Here is a 20245-nt window from a genome sequence, read left to right on the forward strand (position 1 = left end):
CGACATCGTACCGGAACGCTAAATCGCTTGGCGGTACGTCTTTGCCGGTAGGGTGGTAACTAGCCACGGCTGGAGTCTCCCACCAGCCCATACATACAATAAATAGGTACATGTTGCTCAACTCCACTATGTGGTCCGACATAAAAAGGCGCAGGCAACCCCTAGTTTTAGGCGGCTCTGAACCGTGGTGTCACTATTTTCTCTAAAGAAAGACCAGCAGTGGACGGCCATCACTGAATTAAATGCTAAATATATGTAAATGCCAATTGGTAAAGATAGGTTGCCGGGACTAAATAAAACTACTTGTAAAACAATATAATATTTAAATTAATTCATTCAATTAAATCCGTTTAATTTGGAGTTACTGGGTAACTTTAACCTTAACCATTTAAAAGTCACCTTCAGTTAGTTAACTGGCAAGTTTAACAGCTCGCTCTGTGTCCTAATATAAGGTTGTTTCGGTGGAGCGTGGTGAATGGTGAAAGCTTTATCAACGAGGGGTTCGATGCCAGATTTAATCAATTTTGCAATTTGGCTTGAATCACATTCGGTTTCTAAGCTTAAGGTAGTTAAGCTTCGGCGTTTGTTTCCATAGGGAAACTATGGCTGAATATTACTGGATAATGGATCAATTGGTTTGTAGTTCGTATCCTTGCCATGTAACTAGTAGCGTGCTACTATCATGAACTACATAGCCACTTACCATAAGGTGAGATCGCAGACAAGCACTAATGAATCTTGGGTTACGTCATAATCCTCACTTGACGTAACGAAATTTTTGATTGTTTAGATATTGATTGATGTAATTGAATCTCAGACCAACGAATTGTATGGATGTTCAAGACAGGCACGTAGCTTTTAAAATACTATACAATAAACAATTTAGTGTGAACTGTTTAAGTAGTGACATAACTGAAAGTTGTGCAATATGCAGCAGTAATCGACTCTGAGATTGTTTCCACCCAGACCCCAAAAGTACCTACTAAAGTGTTTTTCAGATAGCATGGGTACGGTGGCAGTTGCCTTTTGACGTTCATAATACGCACTATTATCGTGAATCGCGGCAAACTTTCAAGAGTGAAACGTACTGTCACCGTACCCATGCTATCTGAAAAACACTATAGCACCCCAGATTTTGTTATTATAATTTTTCAATAAGTGATGGGATTCGGTAGTTTTCCCGTCACCGATCCCATTACATTCAGCCACGCATCCTCGCACATTTCTGATGGAAAGGCAACCCAAACGGGCGAAACAAAATGGCGTCTCGTAAATACCGTAATACTTTCACTAGCACACTTCGTACGGCCCAGATTTATGTGAAATACTACCGCTCAGGTTTTATGCAATCCTGGTAAACTTCTTGTTATATTACTTTATGCGACTGGCGAATTGCGCGCGACTTTCACTGCCTTTTCTGGGAGAGGCGCTAGTTATCGCCTGGTTTGAGTTACTCGATATTGAGTCCCTGTTAGACTGTTCAATTATTCTTGGAAATTACGAGGTAAAAAATCTAAATTTCACCCCTATGGGATTAAACAGGTGTTGTAAGTTATATGAATCTGTCATTTAACAAGGCATCCTGAAAATAAGGACATTGACTAGCGTTAAAATGTACGAGACGCGCGGAGAGCGTCAGCCCAATTCGAGAGAAATACTGGCAAGAAAGCGACAAGGTATCTTTACACGAAATATTTGAGGCCATTTTTGTCTACTTAATAACTCAAAATCTATTTAACATGAGAACATGAAATTTGGTTTACAATTTACATATTGTGATAGATGAATATTGAATATTCTCACTGTAGAAGGTGCGGATGTTCGTTGTACTATAATAATTAGTTAGTCTCATAATATATTAGTTTTAGTTTTTAATTCAAAAAGTTCTTTATTCAAATAATAATTACTATTTTAGTTATTACTTATCTATGCTACCGGAAGTGGGTTTTACTTTTAATGTAAACCCGACAATTTCATCATTACCTACAACGTAGTGGTTACGATAAATTGAATCATTATCATGAATCATGTAATATTATAAGAATACTGCAGAATACTTCATTTAAAATAATTTATTAATTTGCAGCTTCTATGTAAGTTTGTTTAAAGAAAAAAGAATTTAAAAACACGAGCGTATTTTAACGCTGGTTTAAAGTAGTTAAATACATGTTTCTAGTTAGCTTGCACTGACCACTTAACATCAGGTGTGTTATATCTTTGTTTCATTAATATATTTGTAGTAGGTATTTCAAACATCCGACTAATGCGGTTTTGATCTTTCTACGGAGTATAAGGAAATTTTCTTATGATCTTCCTTAAAGTAATTCTATAAAAGGCGTTTTCGTCGAATCTTACAGAAGTCAAAAGACTTATTTGATGTTTTTATCCTTTTTATTCGTTTGTGACTTGAAAATTCTGGGAATGATGTCTCATTTTTTGCAAGAAGCAGTAGGACAATCTGTAAATAGACGCGGAAACTCCTAAAGTCGTAGTAATTTGTACTAAGAAGTACAAGGACTTCATGATTGTTGGGAGGTTGACGTCATCCTGTAATAGAATGAAGAAGCTTTTATTTTTCCTATTGCGCAGTAAACTAATGTTTCCAACACTAATTTATTTATTCTGTGGCATTTAGTTAGAACCCGTGTATACTGCCAAATTGTTATTGTGCCCTAGTATTTAATTTTGAAAGCTTTAGTGGATTGGACTTCTTTGCAAAAAGGGTTAGTTAGAATGGTTAAAAATGTATGTTTACTTAACAGTTGCCACATAAACGTAATTACACACTGTGTTCGTGTAGAACAAGATTACGCTTTAACGCACTAACAGTTAACCGCGGGTGCGGCTAACCGCGCGGCTAGCCACTTTCCGCTTGTAATTGTACACACTAATTAACCGCTAGAAAAGAGACCGACCATTTTTGATGACCATTGACCATTGATGGGCCCAGATTTGATGAATGAACCTTGAAATTTATAATGTCCAAATTAGTGTCATTTACTAAATAATATCAGTTTTAGACTAGTCTAATTTCTGTTTGACTGACGATTGCAGAACCAAGACATTGGATAGTACCTATATTATAAAATCCAAGATTTCAACATAACCCATACATTTCAGAAAATGTTAGCAATTGTGAATTCGAATTATTTTTGGTGGTTATTATAAAATAAAGGATTTTCCGTCATATTTTTTTTTCCATAATGTGCTGGACCTAAAATGATCGTTCGCCTTTCATAGTAAATTGAAAACGCGGCTAGCCGCGCGGTTTGCCGCACCCACGTTTAGCCGCTAGTGCGTTATATCGTTAAAATCACTTAACACACTGATAATTTCAACTGACGCACAGACACCATACAAGCATAAAGAGTGAATGTGTCGACCGACGTGTCAACAGGTCAAAATGTTCTGTGAATTTACAGATACTGAAAACGTACCTAGGTATTGTCATATGGTTTTCGCGGTAGAGTAACAAAGCAAATCTTGGAGCATACCGGCTTCGTTTCGATTGAGATCGGACTTAACGAAAAAAAAAAGTTATTCGAAATAAAACGGTTTTCGTCTCGGGACACTCGACAGAAGTGGTAACTTAAACCTGCTGCCGTATGCTTGAGAGAAAGGGAAGCCAGACAGAGTGGCGCCGTAACGCGTAACGTTACAAAGCGGTGTACACTTCCCTAAGAAGTTATCACTTCAAAAGTGAATTCCATGGGGACAAATGCGGAGTTCTTAGATAGCAATACGAGGAGGTATATAGGTATATACCTTTTTTTTAAACGATATAACAATTAAGATACTAGGTATTACTATTTAGTTGCAAAAACTGGTCGAGTCGGATTGTTTATCGGTTGTCGATGTTTTTATAGTAATTAATCAACAAACGCATATTGAACGTCTGATTAAATAAATCTACCTATTGTTTTTTTTTTTTTGGTTGAAAATTTATATAATAGTTTTTTTTTTTTAATAGATAGAGTGATTGAAGAGGAAGGTTTATAAGTATAACTAGCGACTCGCCCCGGCTTCGCACGGGTGCTATGCTGATACTAAATATACTATTGCCGGCCTCCGTGGCGCAGTGGTATGCGCGGTGGATTTACAAAGCGGAGGTCTTGGGTTCGATCCCCGGCTGGGCAGATTGATGGAATTCCACGCGTACGAAGTCGCGGGCGTCCGCTAATTGTTTAATATTTAGGTATTTTAATTATCAGTTGAAATTCGATTAGCATACCCATTATTCTCACAAAGTCGCACGACCGCACGACCTTTAAACATTTTAGTCTTATCGATAAGTTAGTGCTTTGAAACTTAAAAATCGGATTAGGATTAATGAAATTAGTGCCAAGGTTTAGAAGTTGCGTCAAACAGATCATAGACAAAACCTGTCTAGCTAGACAACACGTCGCCAAGCCAATACGTCGATGCAGTTATAACTCTATTATTAGACTCACACTGGCTTTATGTCGCTGCAGCGCTTCATTGTTTAACGCGTTAATGCTAATGAGTGACTCTGTAAGCCATCTAAGCGCTTACGTTCCTACTCTAGGGAAATACTGAAGGAAATACTAAAGCCGCTGTATTGTACGTTCTATTTTCAGCATAGCGACAGCGTATCTATGTCAGAAGGGCGAGGGGGGTAGTGACGTAAAAGTGCATTCGAATTTTCATTTGATTTTAAAAGGTCTGATATTCTTTTTTAAATCAAAGCAAATTGAACTCTATTTAATCTTCTATAGAGTCTGAATTTTAATCGGTATATTTGCAGTGGTTTACCTTGACTATCTCAATATCAAATGGTAATAAGTACAGGAAATTGCGTTCCATATCCAAATTAATACTTTATGTCGTAAAGTTTATAGTTAAATGTTATGTCTATTGCGTTGTATCGACACGAGTAAGATTTCCATACAAAGCTTGTTCCGAATTCTCCGCTCTGTCGACACAGTGTTCGAACACGGTGTTTTCAACCAAGTTTCACGGACAAAGAATCGTATTGTGTTGCGTTGTTGGAAAACAATATGAGTGTTGAAATTGTACTGCGTTTCATTGAACTTGAACTTTATGTAATAGGAAATAGAGTCGAATGTTCTATTAGTCCAGTATTTGAAGGGCTGTATTTCCATTAACCTCCTCGATGGTTATGTACTCCTAGTACTTTTGCGCGATTATTGACTAACATTTCCGTTCTACACTGACATTTAACAGAAAGAAACAAAAATAAACATGGCAAATTGTGAATTTCTTTTTATTAGAAATGTGTTTTAAATAGTACCTACTGTTAGAAATGTATAAACAATGCCTCTGTCTACACATTACTCTGTACTATTTGACAGAACATCTAGTGTAGTTCTACTCTGTGCAACTGTACTTGACCTCTGTCATTTTGCCTGCGTACCTACTCATAGCGACACACAACGAACGTTCTCCAAGTCCAATTAATTCTTTTTCTTTTTGTAATACCATACCAATATCAATATATCAATATCAATTCCATAGCCCATCAGGTTATGGGCACAGGCTCGGTAATATTAACGCGATACGCGATCACTATAACCTCAACACGTGGCTGCGGCGTGGGCGTGCGGCGTGCATCGGAGTGCATCGGATATCTACTCTTCGTGCATCGATTATAAACTACCTCAAGATGGACCGCATCACCATCGAGAAGCTGAAGGGCGCAGAGAACTACTGCACATGGAAATTTACGGTAAAAATGTTACTCATACACGAGGACTTGTGGGATCATATAGAACAAAAAAAGGGTGCTGATGACAAGGATCAGCGAAAAGCACTAGCACGTGTTTGCCTTCTCGTGCAACCAAATGTATTGACGCACATTAGAAATGCAAAAACAGCTTATGAAGCGTGGCGTAAACTACAAAACGTATACGAAGGAAGAAGCCTAACTAGGCGATTAGGCCTGTTACGCACGCTGTTTGCATTAAAACTAGAATCATTTCCGGACATGGAATCTTACTTAAATAAGATTACTGATGTTAGTCAACAGCTGCATGATATAGGTGCTGGGCTGGAAGATCACTTCCTTGCAGTCATCATGTTAAGTGGGCTCTCAACAAACTATGACCCCCTTATAATGACTTTAGAAAACTCATCAGATAAGATTACTACTGACTCTGTAAGATCTAGGTTGATTCAAGAGTATCAACGGAGGCTAGAGAAGGATGACACTAGTTCAGCTTTGGCAGTAATTAAATCAAAATCTAAGGCTATTCGGTGCTTTAAATGTAAGAAGGTAGGGCACCGGTTCAAAGATTGCTTCAGTAAAGTGAAAAATGATGAGAAGAAGGATAAATCTTTGTTTTGTGCGCTGTCAGTTAATTTAGGCAATGATGTGTGGTATGTGGACTCTGGAGCGACCAACCACATGTGTAATAACCTCAATATATTACATGACTTTGTTAGTGAATCTCCTGTGACAGTAAAAGTTGCAAATGGTGAACAATTAACAACATCGGGTAGGGGAAATGTGAAGATTTCTCTGCAAAACACTTTAAGGACTATTAGTGATGTCTTGTATGTACCTAAGTTAACTGTCAACTTACTATCAGTTAGTTCCATGACTAGGAAGGGATTTGATGTCATTTTTAATAATAATTTGTGTAAAGTGTTAGATGGGGATAAGGTTGTCGCAGTGGCTAAACATTGTAATGGGGTTTATATTTTAGATAAGCCATGTACTTTGCCTTTGTCTCAGCAAAGTAGTGTTAGCCAGTTCACATGCACAGCTACCGAGGAAGCTGTGTCCAGATCTCAGTTGGTGTCGCAGGAGCTGTGGCATAGACGACTGGGACATCTGAACAAGAGAAGTATGGACCTGTTGAAAGGTATGGTTCTAGGTATTGATTTTGATAATTCAACTTTCAAATCATGTGTTTCTTGTATAGAAGGAAAACAAACTAGGCTGCCTTTTTCTAAGAAGTCGCTTAATAGAGCAAGTGACATACTAGGTTTAATTCATACTGATGTATGTGGTCCTATGCCACATGCTTCTTTTAATGGTAGTAGATATTTTGTCACGTTTATAGATGACTGTAGTAGGATGACTTTCATATATTTTCTCAAATCAAAGAATGAGGTCTTTGACAAATTCAGAGAATATAAAGCCCTAGTAGAAAAACAAACAGGCAGAAAGATCAAGGTTCTTCGCAGTGATAATGGTGGAGAATATAATAATAAAATTTTACAGGAATTTCTAAAGAAATATGGAATTCGCCACCAGACAACAGTGCCTCACTCGCCGCAACAAAATGGTGTTGCGGAGCGAGCCAACCGCACCATCGTGGAGAAAGCTCGGTGCATGCTCCTCGACGCTGGTCTGGACCAGCGCTTCTGGGCGGAGGCTGTGAACACTGCAGTGTATTTGAAGAACAGGTCGCCTACCAAGGCGGTGAAGGACACTGTTCCTGTGAATAAATGGTCAAATAAAAAGGTAAATATTTGTCACCTTAAAACATTTGGCTGTTTAGCTTATGCACACATAGAAAATAGAAAGAAATTTGAAGCTAAGTGTGAAAAATACATTTTTGTTGGTTATTGTGAGGAAAGCAAAGGATACAGATTGTTAAATCCTAATAATCCTAAGATATGCATAAAAGCCAGAAATATAACTTTTTTGGAGAATGAATTTTACAATAACTCTTTATGTAGTAAATCTACTGATACCATGGAGATAGATCTACAAGATTCATATAGAGAAAGATCATCAGTCACTCATCAAATAAATGAGTCTGACCGGTCACAACCTGCAATTCCACATGATGATAGGGGGAGCCCCAGTAATGCGGGATCTGATGGAATTGTTAGGTCATATATAGAAACGAGTCCGATATCTACCATTAGTATTGACTCAGATAATCCGCTCGATGAAACTTACATTCCAGGTGATACGACGCTTGACACATCTGACGACTCGCAGGAATCTTACTTTGAAGCAAATCTCGTAATGCAGTCTGCGTGCTTGACCAGCGAGAGCTGTTTCAATGATGAACCAGAAACTGCAGCTGAAGCCTTGCATAGTAAAGATTCCGAGATGTGGAGAGGAGCTATGTCAGATGAGTATAAGTCCTTTATAGACAATAAATGTTGGACCTTAACTGAGTTGCCGAAGGGTCAAAAACCTGTCAAATGCAGATGGGTATTCAAAAGAAAGAGAGGGTTGAATGGTGAGGTTTTGAGATACAAAGCGAGATTAGTTGCCAAAGGATATACACAAAAATATGGTGTAAACTACTTTGACACATTTTCACCAGTAGTAAGATATTCAACAATAAGAATTTTGCTTGCTTTAGCTGCAGAGAAAAATATGGAAATAGATCATCTTGATGTTAAGACAGCTTTCCTTAACGGTGACCTTAAAGAAACCATCTATATGGAACAACCAGAAGGTTTTATAAATAAAGAAAAAACCAACATGGTTTATCGTTTGAATAAAGCAATTTATGGTCTTAAACAGGCTTCTAAGAGTTGGTATGACAAAATTAATACTGTTTTAATAGATAAAATGAATTTTAAAAGGTTTTCTTCTGAACCATGTGTATTCATAAGGAATCACGATGAAACTATAACTGTCATAGCTCTATATGTGGATGATATTATTTTGTTTACTAATAATAAGAAGGAAAAGCCTATTATTAAGCAACAGCTTATGATTCAATTTGAGATGAAGGATCTAGGACCAGCTCATCATATACTTGGCATGAGATTATGCAGGAAGGATGGTATATATTCTCTGGATCAGTCAGACTACATTCGTAGGGTGCTAGAACGTTTTAATTTGTCAGATTGCAAACCAGCTGCTACTCCTATGGAGACAGGCTTAAAACTTATAAAATGTAATAATAATACGGTTAACTTACCTTACAGAGAACTGTTAGGTTGTTTAATGTATATTGTTGTTTGTACTAGACCAGATATTGCAAACGCAGTGAGTATTTTGAGTCAGTTTAATAATTGTTTTAATGAAATTCATTGGAAGGCTGCTAAACGTGTACTTCGTTACTTGAAAGGTACCATTGATTATTGTCTTAGCTATGTCAAAAGTAATATGGAAATTAGTGCATATGTAGATGCTGATTGGGCTTCCAACGAGTTAGATCGTAAGTCGTTTACTGGATTTATGTTTAAACTAGGTAAATCCCCAATATCGTGGGAAAGTAGGAAACAAAAGACAGTTGCTCTTTCCAGTACTGAGGCTGAGTACATGGCTTTGTCTGATGCCTGTAAGGAGGCATTATTTGTAAGAACTTTTCTTTTTGAATATTTAGGTATAAACTGTACAATATATATGTATAATGATAGTCAATCTGCTCAGAAGTTATGTACCAATGCTATGTATCATTCTCGAACTAAACATATTGATGTCAGGCATCATTTTATTAGAGAAAATGTTAACAAAGGTGTTATTAACTTATGTTATGTTTCAACAGATAACATGATAGCTGACATTTTAACAAAACCATTAACTCAATGTAAAACTGTTAAGTTTGTTAATGAACTTGGTCTAACTAAGAATATGTTATGTACTTAGTTTAGTTTTTGGATTATTGTAAACATTATTATTCTAATGTAATTCTATAGTCATTGAACTTGTTGTTTTGATGTTTGTGTGCAATAATGTGTAGTGTTTATTGTAAAAGCTTTGTTTAAGGGCCAGTGTTAGAAATGTATAAACAATGCCTCTGTCTACACATTACTCTGTACTATTTGACAGAACATCTAGTGTAGTTCTACTCTGTGCAACTGTACTTGACCTCTGTCATTTTGCCTGCGTACCTACTCATAGCGACACACAACGAACGTTCTCCAAGTCCAATTAATTCTTTTTCTTTTTGTAATACCATACCAATATCAATATATCAATATCAATTCCATAGCCCATCACCTACCTCTCTTAAAAACTTTCTTTTGTAAACCAAACACATAAATAAACAAACTTACTAGTGAAAATTTAAAATAAGGTAAATTGCAGACATTCCGAAATTCTGATCAAAACATGAATGGGTTTGGGTGTTTGATTATATGTTATTGGATTTGAAAAATACAATCAAACAGCCAAAAAATATTGGAGTTGAAACGGCTGGACGGATTTGGGTGGCACTTTAGTAGTTTTAATACTAACTATTATTACGTCTGTCACAAATACAAATCTTCAAAATTATTAAATGTTGTTTGCAGGGAAGCTTAGCTTGGCTATGTTTCATGGAAATTGTCCCATAAAAACATTACCCACAAAAAAAAAATAGAACTCCACGCGGAATGAACTCGGACAAATTGTAATTTAATAAAGCACAGTGATATGTTATTTCATCTGGATAGAATACCCACAACTTGCGTCATGTAGTTGATGCTCAATGGTCATATTATATGTATGTGCAATGATATTTTAAACTAGAGATAGGGCACCAGTGCATCAAAACTGAGGCGGACAAATGTGGAAAATTGACCTAATTTCATTTAGTCGCTTATTAAGTTATTTAAACAAATAATACCTAAATATCGTCTACAATGTCGAGTTGTGTGTTCAGGAAGTGTAAAAACTATTTATAGATATAATGGAATTAAAGACAAAATTGTGCATGTGTGCAGTGGAGTCACTAAATTCGGATCAATTTTTGCGGTGATTTGGTAAGGACGTAACTTATCTATGATATAAAATTATCATTGTGCGAGTGTGTGTGCCGTCTATGTGCATTGTGCAACTTAATCGGGGACCTCGTAAACGATCACAACTTTATGTGAAATCACCGTATTTGTCAAACAATTTGATCATCTGCGGCTTTGTTTAAAGCGATTGTCAAACATTGCCTAATGAAAAAGTCATGTTTGACAAGCAAGTTGGTCAAACATGTTTCATCGTTAACGTGGTGCATGAGACGTTGTACTATTAGGTTTACGTATATATATTTATCTCTTTTGCTCGTGTAACGTTATCGTAACAGTTATACCGATAAAAAGTATCTCTTGTCAATTCCAACTACGACATTTTTATTTAACATTTTTTCTGACTGTTTATTTCAATTTGAAATTCGAATTTTGACAAAATTCATTATTTTGTTTAACATTAACAAATATTACGAATATTACAAAATTGGGCATTTCAAAGTAATCTTTACGTTTATTTTTATAAGGTATACATTTGTATGAAATGTAGTATAATATTTTATTCATTGGAACATCCGTACGTATGATGATACGTGCGATCAAAAAGCACGAGCAAAGCGGGAGAAGAGAAGATATGTGATTTTATTTATTTAAACTGTCTTGATAAATTTTACAACTTTCTTTTCTCGTTGAATGTGATAATTCTTTGGATAGATAGGAGTCTTTATGACGGAAATTAGGTCCTACTATCATCCTATTCTTCAGAGTTTAGTTGAGAATTTATTTTAAATTAAAATCTCAGGCTAATGAAGTTGGCACTCTTATGCCTTAGCTTGACAACTACTGTACCTAGCATTTGTAATAAAAAATCCTTGTCAGCTGACTTTATTTTAAATACTGAACTTTCCCACTAATTAATATCAAGTAGGCATAATTGCAAGTTGTAAAATAAAATAAATAAGCCCTTGACAGTCCTATAACTAGTTCATTTTTGATAACGATAGATTGTCGAGAAGCCTTAGAGAGTAAGCTACTTCTAGCTTGGAAAACTAGTTAAAGTAGATGCTACAGTAGTAACACAAGTTTACTTGAGCAGCGGTAATTAACATTATCATTATGATTATTATACAATGTATATCATACTTTGTTGGTACGCTTATCTATGTCCACTCATTAACGTGTAGCTCTATACACGCGATCATCTGGTCCGTTTCGGCCATGATGGTTTGTTAGAGCGCGTTAGATATACCCCACATAAGTGTATCAGAGAGAGATAAAGCAGTGTTTGTCAACATTACGCGCGATTTCAAATATAGAACTTCGCTTCCGCGTTTTTTTTTATTCAGTTGTGGTAACATTCTTGGATTTCTAGTTTCCTATATCATTTATTATGTTTATATGCGCGCTGAATTTTTTTTAGTTACATAATTTATTGCATAAAACATTCAGGTTATGTAATATTTGCACGTGTTTGTCAATCTACACGTAATCATTTCTATACATTAATGATAAAACCGTATGTTTAGTGCTAACTGGATCGTGGACGCTTTATCGTTTCGAAATGAATACCTAAGTAATTTATACCTAATATTAATAACTAGCGGACGCCCGCGACTTCGTCCTCGTGAAACCGTACTACTACCCTACCATACAGGGGATGGTTAGAGACTCAACCCTACCCCTAACCTACTCCTTCCCTACTCCTACCCTACCCAACTTTACCCATTCCCTACCCTACCCCTACGCTACGGCGACGGAAGCTTAACAAATGGTATAACTTCTCCAGTTTTCCCAACATTTCCCTTCACTGCTCTTCTCCTATAGATTGTAGCGTGATCAAAAGTATACTATAACCTGCCCAAGAGTATGAAAAATAATTGTACCAAGTTTTGTTCAAATCCGTCGAGTAGGTTTTGTTTTTGTTTAGAAAATCACAAACTTCAATACATAATGATTCACAAAACGGATTTCTTATGTATGTATACATATCTCACATCTACGTGGATGGAAGGAAAAAAACATGCGCTAATTTGTCTGAAACTAATATTATTTAGTGGTATGACTAGAATTATCGTCTGTTTGTTTCGATTTAATAAAAAAGTACTCGATTGCGTGATTTTAAAATTAAAAAAAAACATTTATTACAAGTAGGTCAGTTGACTTTTTGTAAAAATTCTACCACCGGTTCGGAAGGCAGGTTCTGCTGAGAAGAAACCGACAAAAAACTCAATAGTCAACTCTTTTAAAAAATGATACAATATTATAATTTACAATTGATAACATTAAAATTCATTTACCGAGTAGCCTACAGGCTATATTTTATCCCCATATTTACTACACGCGTGAAACCGCAGGGCATCTGCTAGTTTGTAAAATAAACACATAACCCTTCCTTGTGATGCGCAGTCGGTTAAACATTAAATTGCACTCTTATTTATAAACATGGATTAAGATTTAAACCTCAATAAAAGTAAAATGAATTTTACGAGGAGGTACCTAGGTAGAGTTAGGTCCACTTTAATTTGAAGAAAACTGAGGTTTAAGTCTTAACCCATGTTTATAAATGTGGCCGTACGTGGTTAGATCTTAATACCTATGGCAACAAAATGAAAAAAAAGAAATGTCGGCCATCAAGCGTTCAAAACTGAACGCCCTTGTGATAAGCGATTAGATAAGCAGCAGTTTGATATTGTATCAGACAAGTGCCCAGTGCCTGAAAGTCTGATCAATGTCCTATCAATTAATGCTCTGTTATAAAACATGGGGCAGTTGAGTGAAATTAACCTTGCCTTCGATTCGGAGGGCGTAGGTTCGTTCCGTTCATGCACCTCCAACTATATTTCAATTATGTTTATTTTTAACCGACTTCCAAAAAGGAGGAGGTTCTACGTTCGGCTGTATGTTTTTTTTTTTTTTTTTTTTTTTATGTATGTCCAGCGATAATTCCGTCAATTGTGGACCGATTTTGAAAATTCTTTTTTTGTTTTGTAGGGTTTACTTCCAGGGTGGTCCCATTTTTTTCATGTCAGGATCTGATGATGGTATCCTGGAGAAATTGAGGGGAACTTTTGAAAGTTGTAGAGACGGCTAGTACGTTTGTTAGTGTTTCCATAAGGTATTTTAAACCACTACAACTTTATGAAGGTTTGGAGTTGGTCTGATGATGGAGCCGAAACACAGACGATGGAACTCGTCAAGGGTTTACATCAGTCACCTTTTCTTTGGGCTTGATTAATTTGTATTGATGAGTACTTTCCACCTATATGGGTTGTGACTGTATTAAGGGTCTGGTGATGAAGACGAGGGACAGTGAAGAGAACTCCTCGACGGTTCACAGTATGTACCTTGTGTTTGGACTTGATAAATTTGTATTGATGAGAACTTTCCACCTAGATGGATTGTGACTGTATTAGGGGTCTGATGATAAAGACGAGGGATAGTGAAGAGAACTCCTCGACGGTTCACAGTAGCTACCTTGTGTTTGGACTTGATAAATTTGTATTGATGAGAGCTTTCCACCTAGATGGATTGTGACTCTATTAAGGGTCTGATGATAAAGACGAGGGACAGTGAAGAGAACTCCTCGACGGTTCACAGTAGCTACCTCGTGTTTGGACTTGATAAATTTGTATTGATAAGAACTTTCCACTTAGATAGGTTGTGACTGTACACACGCAGTGGGTATGCTAACACTAAAAATAAAAAAATAAAAATTTTAATAAAAAAAATTCAACCGACTTCCAACTCAAAAAATAACTTTAACTAAAAAGCAAAAAATAACATCCTACCTATGTGCTACCTTCTGATCAGTTTGAAGGCGGTGCCAAGCCAGTGTCGTGTTTTAATTAAAGCTGTTTCTGGAATAACCACAGAAATTTTGTAGTTTAAACGTATTTAATTAAAACATCACTGGCTTGGCACCGCCTTCAAACTGATCAGAAGGTAGCACATAGGTAGGATGTTATTTTTTGCTTTTTAGTTAAAGTTATTTTTTGAGTTGGAAGTCGGTTGAATTTTTTTTATTAAAATTTTTAAGAAATTAAATATCACTTCTATCTCAAACAGTGAAAGAAAAACATCATGAACCTTCATACCTGATCTCTACGTGTGTGAAGTTTGCCAATTGGGCCAGCGTGATGGACTATTAGCTTAACCCCTCTTATTCTTAGAGAAGACTTGTGAGGCAACATTGAGCCGAATATGGGTTGTTAATGTTGAAGCCAAGAAATTGATCATTCAAGCTCGTGAAATATCAGATTACTCTTGCACCACTACGAGACTACGAGTCCGCTAAGAAGTAAGGCGTTTAGCTGCGTAGTGTACGAAAATATATCCCAGCGGTGTTATAATATTCTGTTCAGCTCGGCGTGTTGCAACTTCAGATCGGGCTACGAGTGCGGCGCATAATATACCCGAGATCAGAATAATTTTTAATTACAATTATCATTGTACACGAGTAATTCAAGTTAATTTACAATAAAATAGAAGGATATTATTACAAGTATACGTAGCTCATTTCGGAAGCTAATTTGTATTCTGCTTTTCTGTTCAACGAATCGCAAAATTTACAGTGGGTTGCTACTACAACGGAATACCTTTTGCTCATTTGAAGAGTCCTCGAGCTCGACATTTGTGCATATAAAACTTGTGACTATGATTTAAGCACGCTGTTCGCTAGTTTTTTTTTTTCAAGAATGTATCTTCTGCTATTACGAGTAGCTATAAGTTTTCCAACAAAGTAAAATCAACGTTTTTGTTACAAACAGTTAGTTATTTAACTGCACAACAGAAATTGCATTGCAAAATCCACTCCCATTGAAGCAACGTGTTTGGCGAAACGAATTACAAGCTTATCAGATATTCAGTAATAGTGCCCGTTGTAAAAAGATGATTGTTAAACTAATTCGCTGATTTAAACTTTGATTATAGTTTCATATACCGGGCACGATTATTGTGCTACTTCTATAGAGGTCTTTGGTTTCCGGAATGATTAGAATTTCACAGACATGAACTTTTTTCAAACCGCTCTTCCGGCACAGTTGTTTGCAAAGCTTAAGCCATCGAATCGATACGATTCCAATTCAAAATTCATTTATTTCAATTAGGCTTAGTTTACAAGCACTTTTGAAAGGTCAGGAATACCTATGGCGTAATTTATTTTAATCTAATAGTGGTAATAATAGTCGAAAACTTAAAATTAAAATTACGAATACGAGTGTATCAGATATTCAGTAACAGTGCCCGTCTAGTTACTTACCACCCTACCGGCAAAGACGTACCGTCAAGCAATTTAGCGTTCCAGTACGATGTCGTGTAAAACCCGAAAGGGGTGTGGATTTTCATCCAACTCCTAACAAGTTAGCCCACTTCCATCTTAGATTGCATCATCACTTACAATCAGGTGAGATTGTAGTCAAGAAATAACTTTTAAAGAATAAAAAATATAATATACATGTAAAAATGCTTTATTAAAAAATCATCAATGGTAGTAGATATAAACAGAGTTTATATTTTTGTTGTGACGGCAACAATGTCTCGGAGTCGAATGTATAATACTATCTTATCAGGGAATATAAACATAAGATATTATACTTTTATACAAATCAATATCATTATTAATATTATGAGTAAAGATTTGTTTGTTTGTTTATATTTTGTAATCTATGAAATTGCTGCAGATTTTAGCGATTTTTCCAACACTACAAAGTTACGTTAAAATGTTTATTATATTAAATACCTAGCCATTGTTATATTTCTGTAATAATAAGATTTATTCTCGTCATCTTTTATCCAATTTACAAAATTTAAAGAATTGTTTAATTTGCCTTCCGAACCAGTGCGGCGGTAGAGTTTACAAAAGTTAGTTTAATAAGCCCACTTAATGCTAGCCACTCATCATCATTATCATCATTATCAGCCGATGGACGTCCACTGCTGGACATAGGCCTCTTGCATGGACTAAACAAAACGGTCTCGAGCCGCGAGTATCCAGCGGCTCCCTGCAACCCGTTTGATATCCTTGGTCCACCTAGTGGGGGGTCGACCAACACTACGCATTCCGGTGCTGAGTCGCCATTCCAGCACCTTGTGACCCCAACGTCCATCGGCTCTTCGAACTATGTGGCCTGCTTTAGCTTCGCTAGCCACTCATCCAATAAGTCTACGTGTCTGCAGCGCTAATGGGAGTACAAGAACTGATTGAGTGTTGGTGCAGGTCATCTCTCCTCCCAGATAATAAATCCGAGTACGGGCCTCGAGGCTTATCGTCCTTGCCCGGGTAAGGCGCGGGGGATCTTGCTCCGCCGGTCATTTTCTGAAAATGACCGTCTTTAGTCTTGGGTGTCAGTCCAGGTGCCTCAAGCGGACTGAGACATCATCGATGTCCTGTTTTGGTCGCGATCAGCATGATGTCATGCACATGTCCTGCCGTTAGCGCTGCAGGCACGCGGACTTATTGGATGGTGAGTGGCTAACATGAAGTGATAACTTCTTATTGGAGGAATTAAGAATTTTCAAAATCCTTTCAGTAGATCATCCTACAACACCACAGACTTTACCTCTTAATAGTAGTTTAGATGAATTTCAACTGAAAGATTCTATCAATTAATAAATTACTAATTGATTTGTAAAAGATCCGCACCAATGATTTAAACCACACGACTTATTATTTGTGAAGTAGGTCAAACCCGCGTTTCGCAAGCACCGCTCGGGCGGAAGGCCACTAGATAGCTGTTGCGTTAATGACATTCACTGGCACGGTGCGGGCTTGTGTTACACGTTCGTCATCATCATCATCATCGTCATCACCATCATCATCATCATCATCATCGTCATCATGATCATCACCATCATCAGCAAAACAACAATATAATAATGACATATTCATCAAGGGGTAAATCCACTCCTTGATAAAGATGTTATTATTGTATTGTTGCTGCTTAGTTTCTTTATTTATTTATTTATTTAATACACTTTATTTGTACACCACAAAAATAAAAGAAAACAAGCAAAACAGAAACACAAGAAAAAGTAGAATACAAAAGGCGGCCTTATCGCTTAGTAGCGATTTCTTCCAGGCAACCTTAGGCTTAGGAACTTATTAGGACAACTGTAGGTGGTGTGTACGTAATAATATTGTACATATACATACATACAAATAACTACACACTAATACATAAACCATAATACACAAATAATATAATAATTATAAATATCATAAAATAAACTAATATATAAATATATCATTATGTCGTATGATAAATATTCTAATAAAATAAAATATGTAACTAGTGAGTAAGATAATATGTCTTAACGGATTTTTTAAACATATCAATTCTTTGTCAGGTTTTAGATAAGTACTATGTATATAATTGAGTACCTTTAAAGCAGGTGCGTAGCTACGGCCGTATTAGCCGTTTTAATGATACGGGGCCTCCTGACTACAGGGGCCCCTTACGTGTAAAAGCAAAAATTGGAAAATTTAATCTCCAATCTCGTTTAATTTCGAAAATTTGCTACCAAAAAACCATATGGGCTTAAACTACGTAATTGGCTATCGCACTTATAGTATCTATGGTAGATGCAATGGCTAACAAATTTCAGGTTTCTTAAAATGGAATAAATAAAATAAAATATCTGGCTTTATTACCACTGAACCAAAGAAGGAGAAGAAGCAGAGAAACGAGATAGCCCAGACCTCTGTCTTCGATTCGGAGGATGTAGGTTTGAATCCGGTCCAGGCCATGCACCTCCAAATTTGCATTTATGTGTATTTCAAGAAATCAAATATCACGTGTCTCAAACGGCGAAGGAAAAACATCGTGAGGAAACCTGCATACCTGAAAATTTCTTTGAATATCTACGTGTGTGAAGTCTGCCAATCCGCATTTGGCCAGCGTGGTGGACTGAGGTCTAACCCCTCTCAGTCTGAGAGGAGATTCATGCTCAACAGTGAGTCGAATATGAGTTGTTAATACACAAAACTTAGCCTTCGTAAAATGACGTACATCTGGTTGTATCAAGTGTTCTATTACAACAGAACCAAGGAAGCCGTTTACTAGGGAGTGGTACTAAATAACTGACACATTCAGTCTATGACACGCAACGTGCAATTAAATACTGAGTAATCGACAGCAAAAAAGAAAAATAGTTTCCATGTTTCGTAATCTCTTTGTTTGCTGACCCGCGGTAGGGTGGGGCCTGCATTCGACCTTGACCCACAAACCTATATAGTATGTACAAATGCCAGGGACGCTGGGCTGCGTTTGTAAGATGGTGGAAATAAACCTATACCTGCAACTATGGACCTATTAAGACTAACTGGACTGCGTACTCTTGACGTAAAAACGAGCCAAGCAGAAAGGGTGCCGGTGTCTTTCTCTAATAAGGTGACAATATCTATACTAATATTATAAACCTGAAGAGCTGTTTGTTTCGCTAATCTGGTCCGATTTGAAAAATTGTTTCAGTGTTAGATAGCCCATTTATCGAGGAAGCCTATAGGCTGTATATTATTCCCGTATTCCTACGGGAACGGGAACCACGCGGGTAAAACCGCGCGGCGTCAGCTAGTATTATAATAACGCATATGACAAACGCTATGACAGTTGACAAATTGACAAAGAAATGCCTGTGGAAACAATTTTCTATAATTATTTTGAGTATATCTAGCAAAATATTTGAAAATATTACAATGTTAACTTGTTAATTATATAAAAATGAATCGCGAAAAAAACAACGCCTGGACCAATTTGGCCAATTCTTTTTTTTAAATGTTCGTTGAACTTCTAGGATGGTTTTTACGGCGAAAAAAAAAACAAGTAATTGCCGGTAAAACCATAAAAATAGCCCTTTTCTTTTTCCCATACAAATGTTTTCCGGTATGATGCTGTGTAGAAACCATCAGAGATATCGGTAGAATAAACTTGTACTTCTTCCACGTAAGCCCGCTTCCACCTTTGACTGCATTGCCACTTCACATTAGCTGAGATACTGTCAAGGGTTAAGTTTATTTTTATTCTTTACAAGTTAGCTCTTTACAATCGCACCTGATGGTAATAAGTGATCTAAGATGAAAGCGGGCAAACTTGATAGGAGGAGGATGAAAATCCACACCCCTTTCGGTTTTTACACGACATCATACAGGGACGCTAAATCGCTTGGCGGTACGTCTTAGCCGTTAGGGCACAAGCCTATCCAGCCACAGCCAAATCCTCCCACCTGCCAGACCTGCAAGAATTAAGAAAACCTCAACCAACTCAACCGGTCCAGCCGGAGATCGAACAGTGCTGCCACGAAGCCGTCAAAATCGGCATCAGCAAAAGTTGAATAAGCATAATATAATCATCTAGTTGGTTAAGTGCTTTTTCTATCTATTACTATGGAAAATGTGTGAAAACTCGACCCCCAAAAATCAGTGGAAAGTCTCTTTGTTAGGTGCGGAGCGTGGAAGGGCGTGGCTTGCAGCGACCTTGACCTATTAAATGGAAAAGCGGCCCGGCAGCGCCGCGTTATGCAATTCCCATTACCACTGCCCTTAGTAACAGCTACAAAGTTACAGAAATCAAATCAAAGCCTTAATAGCTCAACAGTAAAGATACCGGATTATACCGAGAGGTCATGGGTC

General features: G+C 36.9%; 1 protein-coding gene across 2 annotated transcripts in view; it reads left to right on the top strand.

Moving 5' to 3' along the window:
- The window catches only part of LOC112053574 (protein FAM214A), a 56090-nt gene that overhangs the window by 22073 nt on the left and 13772 nt on the right, over positions 1-20245 (top strand). The gene's annotated exons all lie outside the window — the stretch shown is intronic.

Source organism: Bicyclus anynana, chromosome 18 (assembly GCF_947172395.1).
Source record: "Bicyclus anynana chromosome 18, ilBicAnyn1.1, whole genome shotgun sequence".
Classification (NCBI taxonomy): Eukaryota; Metazoa; Arthropoda; class Insecta; order Lepidoptera; family Nymphalidae; genus Bicyclus; species Bicyclus anynana.